This window comes from Balaenoptera acutorostrata, chromosome 13 (genome assembly GCF_949987535.1).
Source record: "Balaenoptera acutorostrata chromosome 13, mBalAcu1.1, whole genome shotgun sequence".
Classification (NCBI taxonomy): domain Eukaryota; kingdom Metazoa; phylum Chordata; class Mammalia; order Artiodactyla; family Balaenopteridae; genus Balaenoptera; species Balaenoptera acutorostrata.
Genome location: NC_080076.1, coordinates 62,449,778 through 62,462,880, shown reverse-complemented (window position 1 = coordinate 62,462,880; position 13,103 = coordinate 62,449,778). Strand labels below are relative to the sequence as shown.

Below are 13,103 nucleotides of genomic sequence, written 5' to 3'. Positions count from 1 at the left end.
GAGCACAAATTGTAATTAAACAAAAATCCAGCAGCCAGCAGTTTCTTTTGATCACAGTGGTTTTTTTCCTCCTGTTCATTCTGCTGAAACAGCAGCGCTGCTGTACACTGCAAGTCCCTACTTTCTGCTCGAATTTGCTGTTCCTCTGATGAGAATTGTGCGTGAGGACGTTTTGTTTCGGGTGTGTTAAGTGTTGCACATGCAGCTGGATTTCAAGTTTCTAAAGACGTGGGTCTCTCCCTCATTTCCATATCTTCTCCTCTATAGGATCCAACCCGGGGCTGTCGTAGGTGCTGGGTTATTGTCTATTGAGTGAATGTGAGACTGAATAAATGAGTGACTGAGCAGATATTTCCAGTCCCCTGTTTTGTAAACTAAACAGTGCAAGCTGGATGGGATCCATTTCAATTACAGAGCAGGATCTGTGCAATGCAGAAATAAAAAGATGAGAACAAGACTCCAACAAGATGAGGCAGGAGCTGGAGTTCACCAATTCCTTAGTGATGGTGGTTTAGATCTGTGTAGACGTATGTCACAGGGTATATACATGTGTGTATGTACAGATAGTATGTGTTATGTAATTATACACCCATTCATGTAATTATTTCTATAGTTCTATGTGTTGTATATTATGTATACATGTAGGACATATATATAAGCATATATGTATCGTGTATGTGTGTATATACATGTATGTATGTGTAGATGTGTACAAATATATATACGTATATATATATATATATATATTTCAAAGAATTTGCAGCAGAATTCCTCTTGACAACTATCTTTGTTTAGAAAAATACCTTGATTATCCACTTGTGGGTGGAAAGGAAGTAAAGTCATAGCTAAACAAATCTGAATCTATACATCCAGAGGAATCTGGGAGTCAAGAGAGTAGAAGGGAAAGAGATTGAAGAGAGAGGTGGGATTCTACAAGGCTTTGCTTGGGAAAGTTGTCTTGGAGGAAGGCAAAGAAAAGAGGCTGAATTCCAGGTCTGGGTTGGTCCAAAGCAGAAAAAATTGGTCCAAAGCAGAAAAAAGATGCCGACAGTGGAAGTGGCCCCCAAGAGAGATGTGAGCTCAGCCAGAGCAGGATTTTGTAACTGAAAGTGAATACCAGTCTATAAAATCTCAAGACTTAATAAGTAAATCTGGGGCAATCAGTAGGCCTCTCACTGATTTGGGAAGAAGGCTCAAACAAATTTTCATTAAATCTTAGAAGTCGCTGGCACTTCAACTTATGTCTCTGGGTTCCTTAAATCCAGCATAGGGTGAGGATTGAGAAACCCTCTCTTCATTCCAACAAATCAGCTCGTGTGGGCTCTTCCTAAGGCCCAGAGTGACGAAGAAGACAAAAGCAAGAAGATAAACAAATAAACTAAGCCCACAGCCTCTTCCAGGGGTTGTTAACACTAGATTTTGAAGACCTACTAAGCAGCTCCAGTCCTGACCTGGTGCTGAACCTGAGCCCTCCACATGGAACGTCCCTGACTCATACCTGTGCCCAGGGGCCTCACCTGAGCAGTGAGGCGAGGATGGGGCTCGGTGGGCAACCTGGGACAATACGGTAGCTTAGTCAAAATGGTCACAGCCTTGTGGTGGAGTCTTTTCACCTTTCCCTCCAGGGCTCTATTAATTCATATATTAAAAACAGCAAGGTGATTTTATACTTGTAGACAGAGATGGTCACTGTTCCTGTTTGACAAATCAGAGGGCTGAGGCTTCAGCTTGCTCAGCGCCAGCAGAGCAGGATTTTGGGTGAAGAATTATGATTCCTTGGGGTGGGCTTGGTTCACTGGACACCATTGTCCTTCTCTACAAAGGGTGTATTGTGAAATGTTTACAAAAGCACTTTTAGGAAGAGTTCAATGTCTATTTCTATCTTGGTGAGAATGTGGGTGAATGTATATGAGCGGTGGCAGAGTCCCCTGGCAGAGGGAGAAGGGAATTTACACTTGCTGTGTTCCTACCAGAGCCCAGGACTGGGTTCCTTACCTACATCACCTGCGCTTTCTGAGAGATAAAGCAGCAGCAACGGACTTTCTGGGGAGATGTAATGTTCTATAACTTAATAGGACGGCCACACAGGGTATGCATTTGTCAAAAGGCAACAACTGGTCCATTTAAGATTTGGGCTTTTCATTCTTTCAAAATCTTACCTCAAAAGAAGGAGAACCATAAACAGATACTGAACTCTGGTCAATGATATAGATGCTAGAGTGTTTAGCTGTGAAATGCTCTTATGTCCAAAGCTTACTTTGGTTTTTTTTTTTAATTAAAAAAATTGAACTATAGTTGATGTACAATATTATATGTTACAGATGTACAATAGAGTGATTCACAGTTTTAAAGATTATACTCCATTTATAGTTTTTATAGAATATTGGCTATATTCCCTGTGTTGTACAATATATGCTTGTAGCTTATTTTATACATAATAGTTTGTACCTCTTAATCCCCTACCCCTGTACTGCCCCTCCCTGCTTCCCGTTCCTCACTGGTAACCACTAATTAATTTGTTTTCTATATCTGTGGGCATGCTTCTTTTTTCTTATATTCACTAGTTTTTTGTATTTTCTTTAGATTCCACATATAAGTGATATTATACAGTATTTGTCTTTTTCTGTCTTATTTCACTTAATATAATACCCTCCAAGTCTATCTATGTTGCTGCAAATGGCAAAATTTCATTGTTTTTTATGACTGAGTAGTATTCCATTGTATATACATACATATATATGTGTATACCACATCTTCTTTATCCATTCATCTGTTGATGGACACTTAGGTTGCTTCCATACCTTCGCAATTGTAAATAGTGCTACTATGGACATTGTGGTGTATGTATCTTTTCAAATTAGTGTTTTGGTTTCTTTTGGATATATACCCAGGAGTGGAATTGCTGGGTCATAGGGTAGTTCTATTTTTACTTTTTTGAGGAACCTCCATACTGTTTTCCATAGTGGCTGCACCAATTTACATCCCCGCCACCAGTGTACGAGGGTTCCCTTTTCTCCACATGCTCTCCAACATTTGTTATTTGTATTCTTTTTGGTGATAGCCATTCTGACAGGTATGAGGTGATATATCATTGTGGTTTTGATTTGCATGTCCCTGATGATTAGTGATGTTGAGTGTCTTTTCATGTATCTCTTTGGGAAAATGTCTATTCAGGTCATCTGCCCATTTCTTAATTGGGTTGTTTGCTTTTTTGATGTTGAGTTGTATGAGCTGTTTACATATTTTGGATATTAACCCCTTATCAGTCATATCATTTGCAAATATTTTCTCCCATTCTATAGGTTGTCTTTTCATTTTGTCAATGATTTCCTTTGCTGTGCAAAAGCTTTTAAGTTTAATTAGGTTCTGTTTGTTTATTTTTGCTTTTATTTTCTTTGCTTTAGGAGACAGATCCAAAAAAGTATTGCTGGGATTTATGTCAAAGAGTGTTCTGCCTATGTTTTCCTCTAGGAGTTTTATGGTTTCTGGTCTTACATTTAGGTTTTTAATACATTTTGAGTTTATTTTTGTATACAGTGTTACAGAATATTCTAATTTCATTCTTTCACATATAGCTTTCCAGTTTTCCTAGCACCACTTACTGAAGAGACTGTCTTTTATCTATTGTATATTCTTGCCTCCTTTGTCGTAGATTAATGGACCATAAGTGCACGGGTTTATTTCTAGGCTCTCTATTCTGTCCCACTGATCTGTGTGTCTGTTTTTATGCCAATACCATACTGTTCTGTTTTGCTTTTTTAAATATAAATTTATTTATTTATTTATTTTTGGCTGCGTTGGGTCTTCGTTGCTGCACGCAGGGGCTACTCTTCGCTGCGGTGCGCGGGCTTCTCATTGCAGTGGCTTCTCTTGTTGTGGAGCACGGGCTCTAGGCATGTGGGCTTCAGTAGTTGTGGCACGCGGTCTTAGTAGTTCTGGCACACGGGCTTAGTTGCTCCACAGCATGTGGGATCTTCCCAGCCCAGGGCTCGAACCTGTGTCCCCTGCATTGGCAGGTGGATTCCTAACCACTGTGCCACCAGGGAAGTCTCACCATACTGTTTTGATTACTGTAGCTTTGTAGTATAGTCTGAAATCAGGAAGTGTGATTCCTCCACCTCTGTTCTTCTTTCTCAAGATTGTTGTGGCTGTTCGAGATCTTTTGTTTTCCATAGAAATTTTAGAATGATTTGTTCTAGTTCCGTGCAAAATGCCATTGGTATTTTGATAGGGATTGCATTGAATCTGTAGATTGCCTTGGGTAGTATGGTCATTTTAACAATATTAATTCTTCCAATCCAAGAACATGGTATATCCTTCCATCTGTTTGTGTCATCTTTGATTCTTTCATCAGTGCCTTATAGTTTTCTGAATACAGGTCTTTTACCTCCTTAGGTAGGTTTATTCCTAAGTATTTTATTTTATTTTATTTTATTTCTTTTTGGCTGCACCAAGTGGCTTGTGGGATCTTAGTTCCCTGACCAGGGATGGAAGCCAGGCCCCTGGCAGTGAGAGCACCAAGTCCTAACCACTGGACTGCCAGGGAATTCCTGAGTATTTTATTCTTTTTGATGTGATGGTAAACGGGATTGTTTCCTTAATTTCTCTTTCTGATCTTTCATTGTTAGTGTATAGGAATGCAAGAGATTTTTGTGCATTAATTTTGTATCCTACAACTTTACCAAATTCATTGATGAGCTCTAGTAATTTTCTGGTAGCATCTTTAGGATTTTCTATGTATAGTATCACGTCATCTGCAAACAGTGACAGTTTTACTTCTTCCTTTCAAATTTGGATTTATTTCTTTTTCTTACAATTGCTGTGGCTAGGACTTCCAAAACTATGTTGAATAAAAGTGGCAAGAGTGGCCATACTTGCCTTGTTCCTGATCTCAGAGGAAATACTTGCAGCTGTTCACCATTGAGTATGATGTTAGCTGTGGGCTTATCATATATTGCCTTTATTATGTTGAGGTATGTTCCCTCTATGCCCACTTTCTGGAGAGTTTTTATCATAAATGGGTGTTGAATTTTGTCAGAAGCTTTTTCTGCATCTATTGAGATGATCATATGGTTTTTATTCTCCAATTTGTTAATGTGGTGTATCACATTGATTGATTTGCAGATATTGAAAAATTCTTGCATCCCGGGGATAAATCCCACTTGATCATCGTGCATACTCCTTTTAATGTATTGTTGGATTGATTGGGTTTGATAATATTTTGTTGAGGATTTTTGCGTCTATGTTCATCAGTGATATTGGCCTGTAATTTTCTGTTTTTGTGATATCTTTGTCTGGTTTTGGTGTCAATGTGATGCTGGCCTCACAGAGTGAGTTCAGAATTGTTCCTTCCTCTGCAATTTTTTGAATAGTTTCAGAAGGATAGGTGTTAACTTTTCTCTAAGTGTTTGGTAGAATTCACTGTGAAGCCATCTGGTTCCGGGCTTTTGTTTGTTGGGAGTTTTTAAATTACTGATTCAATGTCTGAAACTTACTTTGAAATGTATCTGAAAAATAAGATGGATTGGTGGGTAGATAGAGGGACTGTTAGATGGATACACATGTGATAAAGCAGGTAAAGCAAAATGTTAATAGTAGAATCTAGGAGATAGATACACGAGTGTTCATTGTAAAATTCCTTCAACTTTTCTGTATAGTTGAAATTTTTCATAGTTAAATGTTAGGGAATAAAGTGGTACTCACAGCTAGTATCAATCTGGCGGCTATGGAAAGCCATGAAATCTGAGTGCTCTGAAATAAAACATTCCAGTCAGGCCAGTTTTGTAGCCATGTAGGTAAAAGGTCCTTCTTGAAAGGAGAGAAGAACAATGCTGCTTCTAGTTGAAACTGCATTTCTAATATGCAGTGCTCTCCCCCTTGAACTTGTGTGATGTTCTTTCCCAAGACACAGGGTACCATCCTCATCTTCGCAGTATCTGCATCCGCAGGAAGCATCTTCTTCTCTGCCTTGGGAGACACCACGCTCTCCTGGATTTTCTCCCCTCTCTCTGGTGGCCCTTCTCGAGCTCCATTACTTACTCCTTCTCCTGTGCCTACTTTATAATGTAGAGGTTTCTTTGGGCTGGGTTCTGGGCCTTCCTGTCTTTTCCGTGCCCTCTTCCTCCCAAGGTGTTCTCAACAGTTTTCCTGGATTTTAGCACCATCTCTAGGATGACATCTCCCAAAGTGATAGTTCCGGCCTAAGCATCCTTTCAACAATGGACTCTCATGTCCAGATGCTTCTTTAACACCCACTGGACCATCTCTCAGAGTCCCATCCCTGTAAGTTCGAATCTGAACTCCTTGCACACCCCTTCACACTCTGTTCAGCCGCTGCCAGGGTTTCTCTTTCCGTCACCTCCCCACCACTGCCCTACCACGGCCATCATCTGTCCTGGATCACCAGGCGCCTCCCAGCCTGTCTCCCACGGAGACTCACTCCATTCTAGTCTAATTCCAGCTGCCAATGCATCTTTTAAAAACATAAATCTGATCATATCTCTTCTCTACTTAAAACTCAACAATGGCTTGTCTCTGTGGTTAGGACAAAATACAACATTCTTAATATGGACCACAAGGCCCCCAGGATGGGGCCCCTGCCTGCCGCCTATCTCTTCTGCCTCTACTGGGGCCACATGAATCTCTGTTCCTCCAACAAGAGAAGCATCTTCCTACCCCAGGGCCTGTGTATGGGGCATCCCTTTTGGAATGTTTCCAACCATCCTTCCTGGTAAATCCCTACTCATTGTTTAGGTCTGAGCTTAAATAAGGCTTTTTGAGAGAAACTTCCTGACACACCCCTCCCGCCATCTAAACTATGTCTCACTGTTACTGTCTCTCATAAAGCCTGTACTTTCGTCTTACAGTAGAATTAGTGATGATAGCTGTCTGCCTCTCCCGCTAGACTTCAGACTCTGTGTGGGCCTGCTGTGGGGGGGTCTGCTGTGATCCACCCCGTGTCCGGGGATGCGGCCCCTGACAGGAGTCCCCAGAGCGCAGGAGGGGGTCAGTTTATACACTTACTTGTTGAGTAACGTTCGACTATGCCTCAGAGAGATGCAGTTTGAAAGGTGAGGGACAAAGTCACAAATCAACATGGCATCTGGGCTCAGCATCATTAGGACCCGTGTAGCCTACTGCACAGCCCTTACCACCTAGGGTGTGAGCACAACAGGCACACGTAGCCCGTTCTCAGTCATTCCTGTCCCTCCCCTCACCCCTCACTCCCGCTTACATGCAGATGAAGAAAAAGCAAGAAAGAGCGGCCAGTACTTAAAAACACTTGCTGGGAAGACTCCCTCCTCCTCATCTGCACCCAGGGAGCTTTGGGGCAGTCTGCAAAAAGCTTACAGAAACGAAAGGCAAAGGGCCTGACCTCAGAATCACATGGTCGGTCCTCCCCTGGTTCCGTAGCCCATTCAATTAGGACCTTACGTGCATGATTTTATGGCTTAGAATTTTCATGTGCCCTGCCTATGCCACACAGCTATTAGGAGGACAAAATGAGCTAATGTCAGTGAAAGTGCTTCTTATACCATAAACCTATGACCACCACATAGAGGTAGGTTACGTGCAGCTTGAAGAATAGTGAAATGTTAGATATACTGATTTTGCTGTTTTTAACAATGAAAAATGCTAATACCAGTTGTCTCAATAATTACATTACCATGAGAATAATGAATACAACTTGATATTCTTCCCACTTTAAGGAGGATGTTTAATTATAGATAGGAACACGGTAGAAATGACCTAAATTTAGAAATATTACTTCCTAAATCAGCAATTCATGACTAAGATTACTCTACATAGCACTTAAATTGTGTGAGCATTCAACTGACCTATAAGTAATAACTTTCCAGTTTATGCCATACTAAAATGTTTTTCCTCATAGTTACATACTACTTTTATAACAAAAACCTTATTTTCCTGTTTGTAAAAGTAATGTGTATTCATAAAAGTTCAAAGGATATACAAATATAAGTAGCAAGAGAAAATTATTCATCAATATCTTCTCTTTACCAACATCAAAAAAATATTGTAAAAATAAGTAAGACTTGCAAGTAATTATAAATATGTCTTATAACAGGCATCACTTGATGAGAATTTTAAAATCTCTAATACATGGGATTATTTCAAAAGACTGTTTCCACATTGCAAAAGCATACATTTTTGTTTATGAGACATTTCTAATTTATCAGCTATTAGTTCTTTTTGCCCATGTGTATTTGAGATCATTCTTTTCAATTGAAAAATAAGAACTAAAATATCCACCAGATATTTCAATAACTTTACAATATGCAGAACAACTAAGAGATATAGAAATTGTTAGCAAAGGGAAATGACACAAGGACCCACAGTATTTCTTAAATGTTATATGGAGGGGCAAGAAATAAAGATTCACGGCACATGCTAATTTTGCAGATTGTTAATAAATACAGACATTATGATACATCTGTATTGCCACAGGAAATAGCCAAGATATTACTAACTTTAAATGCCAGGCTGTCAGCAAGAATGAAGCTGAAATCCAGGGATGTTCCAAGAAAAGGGAGAAACATGCCCGGAGCACTGAGTAAACTTTCAGGCTGAATTCATGTGAATTACTGGACAACCCTGGGTTTCTAAATTCTTTTGCATCTTTTGTGTAAGATTAAGAAAGGGCTACTCCTGTTCTATATCGCCACCTAGTGGACAATGGCATCCATGCTCTGGTGCATTGGCTTCAGAGAGGCTTGCTCGCCCCAGTTAGGTAAGGAGCTGATGAATATTGTTTGGGACACAGAAGATGAATTATCCTTTGAGTTTTAGTTTGGGTTTGGACTTTAAAATGTCTGCTTAATGAAGCAAATCTGGTATTTCATCATCTTTTATTAGCCTGTAGGAAAAAATAAGCGACATTTATAAGCAGCATCTCTTCCTCTTTTCAAGAATTAAAAATACATAAGGGTATTAATATTTCCACTGAGTTGCCATTAATAATTAATTTTTTAAATCTCTCTTTTTGTCCTCCTCCCCCCAGCTCTTCCTGCCTACCTCACAAGTCTTTGATACCAGCTTCAACGACTTGACCGTTTGTTCTAAAGCAAAAAACAATTCAGGTCCCCTTGCAATGTAATTCAAACTGTGGTAGCAACACACGAGTGGATCCTGACATCAGTATAGGGGGTCGTGTCCAGGATTAAAAAATAAAATATCATTTTTCATTTTTTGAGGAGTCTACACACTGTTTTCCACTGCACGATCCCACTTACATGAGAAATAATCCAAAATAGTCAGACTCCCGGAAGCAGGAGGGGAGTGGTGGTTGCCATGGGCTGGGGGGTGGGGTGAGAAGTGGGGGTCAAGTTTCAGTTACACGAGATAAGTTCTGGAGAACTGAACAACATTGGGTCTGTAATTAACAACACCGTATTATGCACTTAGCATTTTAAAAATTAATTAATTTATTGTTGGCTGTGTTGGGTCTTCGTTGCTGCGTGCAGGCTTTCTCTAGTTGCAGTGAGCGGGGGCTACTCTTCGTTGCAGTGCGCGGGCTTCTTATTGTGGTGGCTTCTCTTGTTGCGGAGCACGGGCTCTAGGCGCGTGGGCTTCAGTAATTCTGGCACGTGGGCTCAGTAGTTGTGGCTCATGGGCTTAGATGCTCCGCAGCATGTGGGATCTTTCCGGACCAGGGCTCGAACCCGTGTCCCCTGCATTGGCAGGTGGATTCTTAACTACTGCACCATCAGGGAAGCCCTGCACTTCGCATTTTAAGAGGGTAGAGTTCATGTTTTTACCACGATTAAAAAAAAAAAAAAAAAAGGATCATTGAGGAAGACTCTGAAGAAAAAGGAAGGAAGGAAGGGAGGGAGGGAGGGAAGAAAGACTAGACTGGAATCTAAAATGTCAGCGAGCTTCTCACACACATAGTGAGTGTTAGTCTGTGAAACTTCTGTTACGTGTGTGTGTTGTGTGTACTGAGGTGTGAGGTAAAGGGCTTTTCATCCTGGGGGGCAAGTTCAAAAAAGTTCAAAAGCCTCTGCTCTATTGTTCTAAAAAAAAATCAAACCACAGCTAAAATCTGTTGTATTTCAAATGAATTAGGGTTCCTTGTATGTGAATATGCTTCTCTGTTTCTGAAAAAGGTGGTTTAAGATGCCTTGAGGCAGGAAATGGGATGGCATCGGAGGCAAAGAAGTGGAACTGTCGGCCCAGTCTATTCTTTTTTAATAATTTTTTAAAAATTTTATTTATTTATTTTTGGCTGCATCAGGTCTTCATTGCTGCGCGCAGGCTTTCTCTAGCTGTGGCGAGTGGCGGCTACTCTTCGTTGTGGTGCGCGGGCTTCTCATTGCGGTGGCTTCTCTTGTTGCAGAGCACGGGCTCTAGGCTCGTGGGCTTCAGTAGTTGTAGCACATGGGCTCAGTGGTTGTGGCGCACAGGCTTAGTCGCTCTGCGGCATGTGGGATCTTCCTGGACCAGGGCTCGAACCCGTGTCCCCTTCATTGGCAGGCAGATTCTTAACCACTGCGCCACCAGGGAAGCCCCGGCCCAGTCTATTCTTTGCCTTTGATGTGAGGATAACTTCGGACAGATCTGGAAGCCTCCTGTGATGGAGCACACAGTCTTTGGAGCAGGACAATCCTGGTTTTGAATTCCGATGCAGACACTTCTCACTGTATGTCAGCCTCTCTGGTCTCAGCGTCCTAATCTGAACATGAAGCCATTCATTATTACTGCGTGGAGCTGTCATGAGAAACACATGGATGATACAGACGGTGTGCCCATCACATGCAAGGAGCCAGAGTTGCACTGACATCACTTCAAATAGTTCTTGTCTTCCTTATTGCCCTAGATTTCTATAGCTTAGAATTGCAAATATCCCTAAAAGAATTTAAAACTTGAATCCCAATAACGATTGCTTCTTCAGGGCGGTCCAGTGAGAGCCTGAACTCTGCATTCTCTGATTCTGTTTATGACTGCGTTTATTATAAATCTCAGTGAAAGTGTTTTCCTTGTTTCTGCAATGCCTTCTTTATTTTACAAAGAGCAGGGGTCTTTTGTGGTTTTTCTTCTCAAAGTGGGATACCATCCTGGGGACGGTGACCACCCAAACGGAACCACGGCATTTCCTGTGAGCAGAGCACGCCTGGGGAGAAGATGAGGACCCAGCTCCATTTGTTTCAAATTGAGTGGTAATTGAAATATAACATTACAATTAGTTTCAGGTGTGCACCATGGTGAGTCCATAGTTGTAAATATTGTGAAACGATGGCCACAGTAAGTCTAGTTAACATCCATCACCATAGGTAGTTACACATTTTTTTTCTTGTGATGAGAACTTTTAAGATCTACTCTCTCGGTAACTTTCAAATATACAGCACAGTATTGTTAGCTGTGGTCACCATGCTGTACTTTCCATCCTCAGGACTTATTTACGATATAACTGGAAGTCTGTGCCTTCGACGTCCTTCTCCCATTTTGCCCACCCATCCTGCCTCTGGGCACCACTAGGCCTCTCTCTGAATCTGTGCATCCAGCCACATTTTACATCCCCTCCCTTCAGCCGGGGTCCCTCTTCAACCCCTCTGCTCCCTCCTCTTTGCTCCTCCAACCCGCTCAGCCTCACCCCAGGGGAATCTGAACGGACAATCTGTTGCTAAAAATAGTACCTGTCTTGCCTCCTGAGGTGGGGGGGGGGGGTGTCCTGATGAGGAAGTGAGAAAAGAAGGAGAAAGCTGTAAGAACAGTGGGGTCACACCAGTGTCCGGTGTTGTTTTCACGTTCTGAATCCATCTCAGAAATGTTAGCAATGCAGTAAGGTCTGCTAACCTGGGCTCCCTGGGTCTGCCGCTTACCAGCGGGGCGACCTTGGCAAACCACGTGAAGCCTCAGTTTCCTCATCTCTAAATTGTGGAAAGTAGTACCTCCCATTCACAGGGAGCTTTAAGAATTAAACACGTAATGCAGGTAGACACGTCAAAACAGATCCCAGCCACAGTAAGTGGTTACTATGGACTGAATGTTTATGTCCCCCCCCAAAATTCACAAACTGAAGTCTAATCCCTGGTGTGATGGTATTTGGAGGTGGGGCCTTTGGTAGGTGACTATGTCATGAGGGTGGGGCCCCCATGAATGGGATTAGTGCCCTAATAAGAAGAGACACAGATTTCTCTCTCTCTCTCTCTCTCTCCCCCATGTGGGGACACAAGAAAAAGACAGCCGTCTGCAAACCAGGAAGAGGACCCTCACCAGACACAGATCTGCCAGCACCCTGCTCTTGGACTTCCAGCCTCCAGATCTGTGAGAATAAATGTTTGTTGTTTAAACCACCAGTCTTCAACAACCCCCAGTGATACTTTTGTTATAACATCTGGAACAGACTAAGACAATGACCAATAAAGACAATGGTTGTTATTATGTTATCTCCCCAGATTTTGTGTCTTCAAAGGACCATAAAGGCGGTCCTTAAAAAGTTAAGAAGTTAATGTTTTCCTTAAGTTAAAGTTTCATACCCTATAAAACCTGTGCCTTGTGGGAAGATGGGAGAAAAGCAAGAAATTTGGGGCAGAGAAGACTTCTTGATACTCTCAAATCTTATCACGTGTAAGCAACTACCTGGGCATGATACTGCTCTGTATCGGAGCTGTGAATTTCAGCATTTGCTTGAAATTTGGCGACAGAGTGGCCAATGTAGTGAATGACTCCAGGAATGGTCCATTATTCTGTTTTTTTTGTTTTTTTTTTTTTTTTTTTTTTAATTAAACCTTTCTTACAACGCTTCTTAATTTTATTTATTTTTGCTGTGTTGGGTCTTCATTTCTGTGCAAGGGCTTTCTCTAGTTGCGGCAAGCGGAGGCCTCTCTTCATCGCGGTGCGCGGGCCTCTCACTATCGTGGCCTCTCTTGTTGTGGAGCACAGGCTCCAGACGCGCAGGCTCAGTAATTGTGGCTCACGGGCCCAGTTGCTCCGTGGCATGTGGGATCTTCCCAGACCAGGGCTCGAACCCGTGTCCCCTGCATTAGCAGGCAGACCCCCAACCGCTGCGCCACCAGGAAAGCCCCCATTATTCTGTTTTAAGTTAACAATTTTTTCAAGCCACAGAGGCTGCTCATTACTTTACA

At 41.8% G+C, this 13,103-nt stretch overlaps 1 long non-coding RNA gene across 1 annotated transcript in view; it reads left to right on the top strand.

Moving 5' to 3' along the window:
- LOC103018836 (uncharacterized) overlaps positions 1-12,621 on the top strand; it is a 66,871-nt gene extending 54,250 nt beyond the window's left edge. Inside the window, exons 2-3 of the long non-coding RNA XR_452346.2 lie at positions 11,033-11,174; positions 12,192-12,621. This is a non-coding gene — a long non-coding RNA (uncharacterized LOC103018836). The remainder of the gene's footprint in view (positions 1-11,032; positions 11,175-12,191) is intronic.
- The last annotated feature ends 482 nt before the right edge of the window (positions 12,622-13,103 follow it).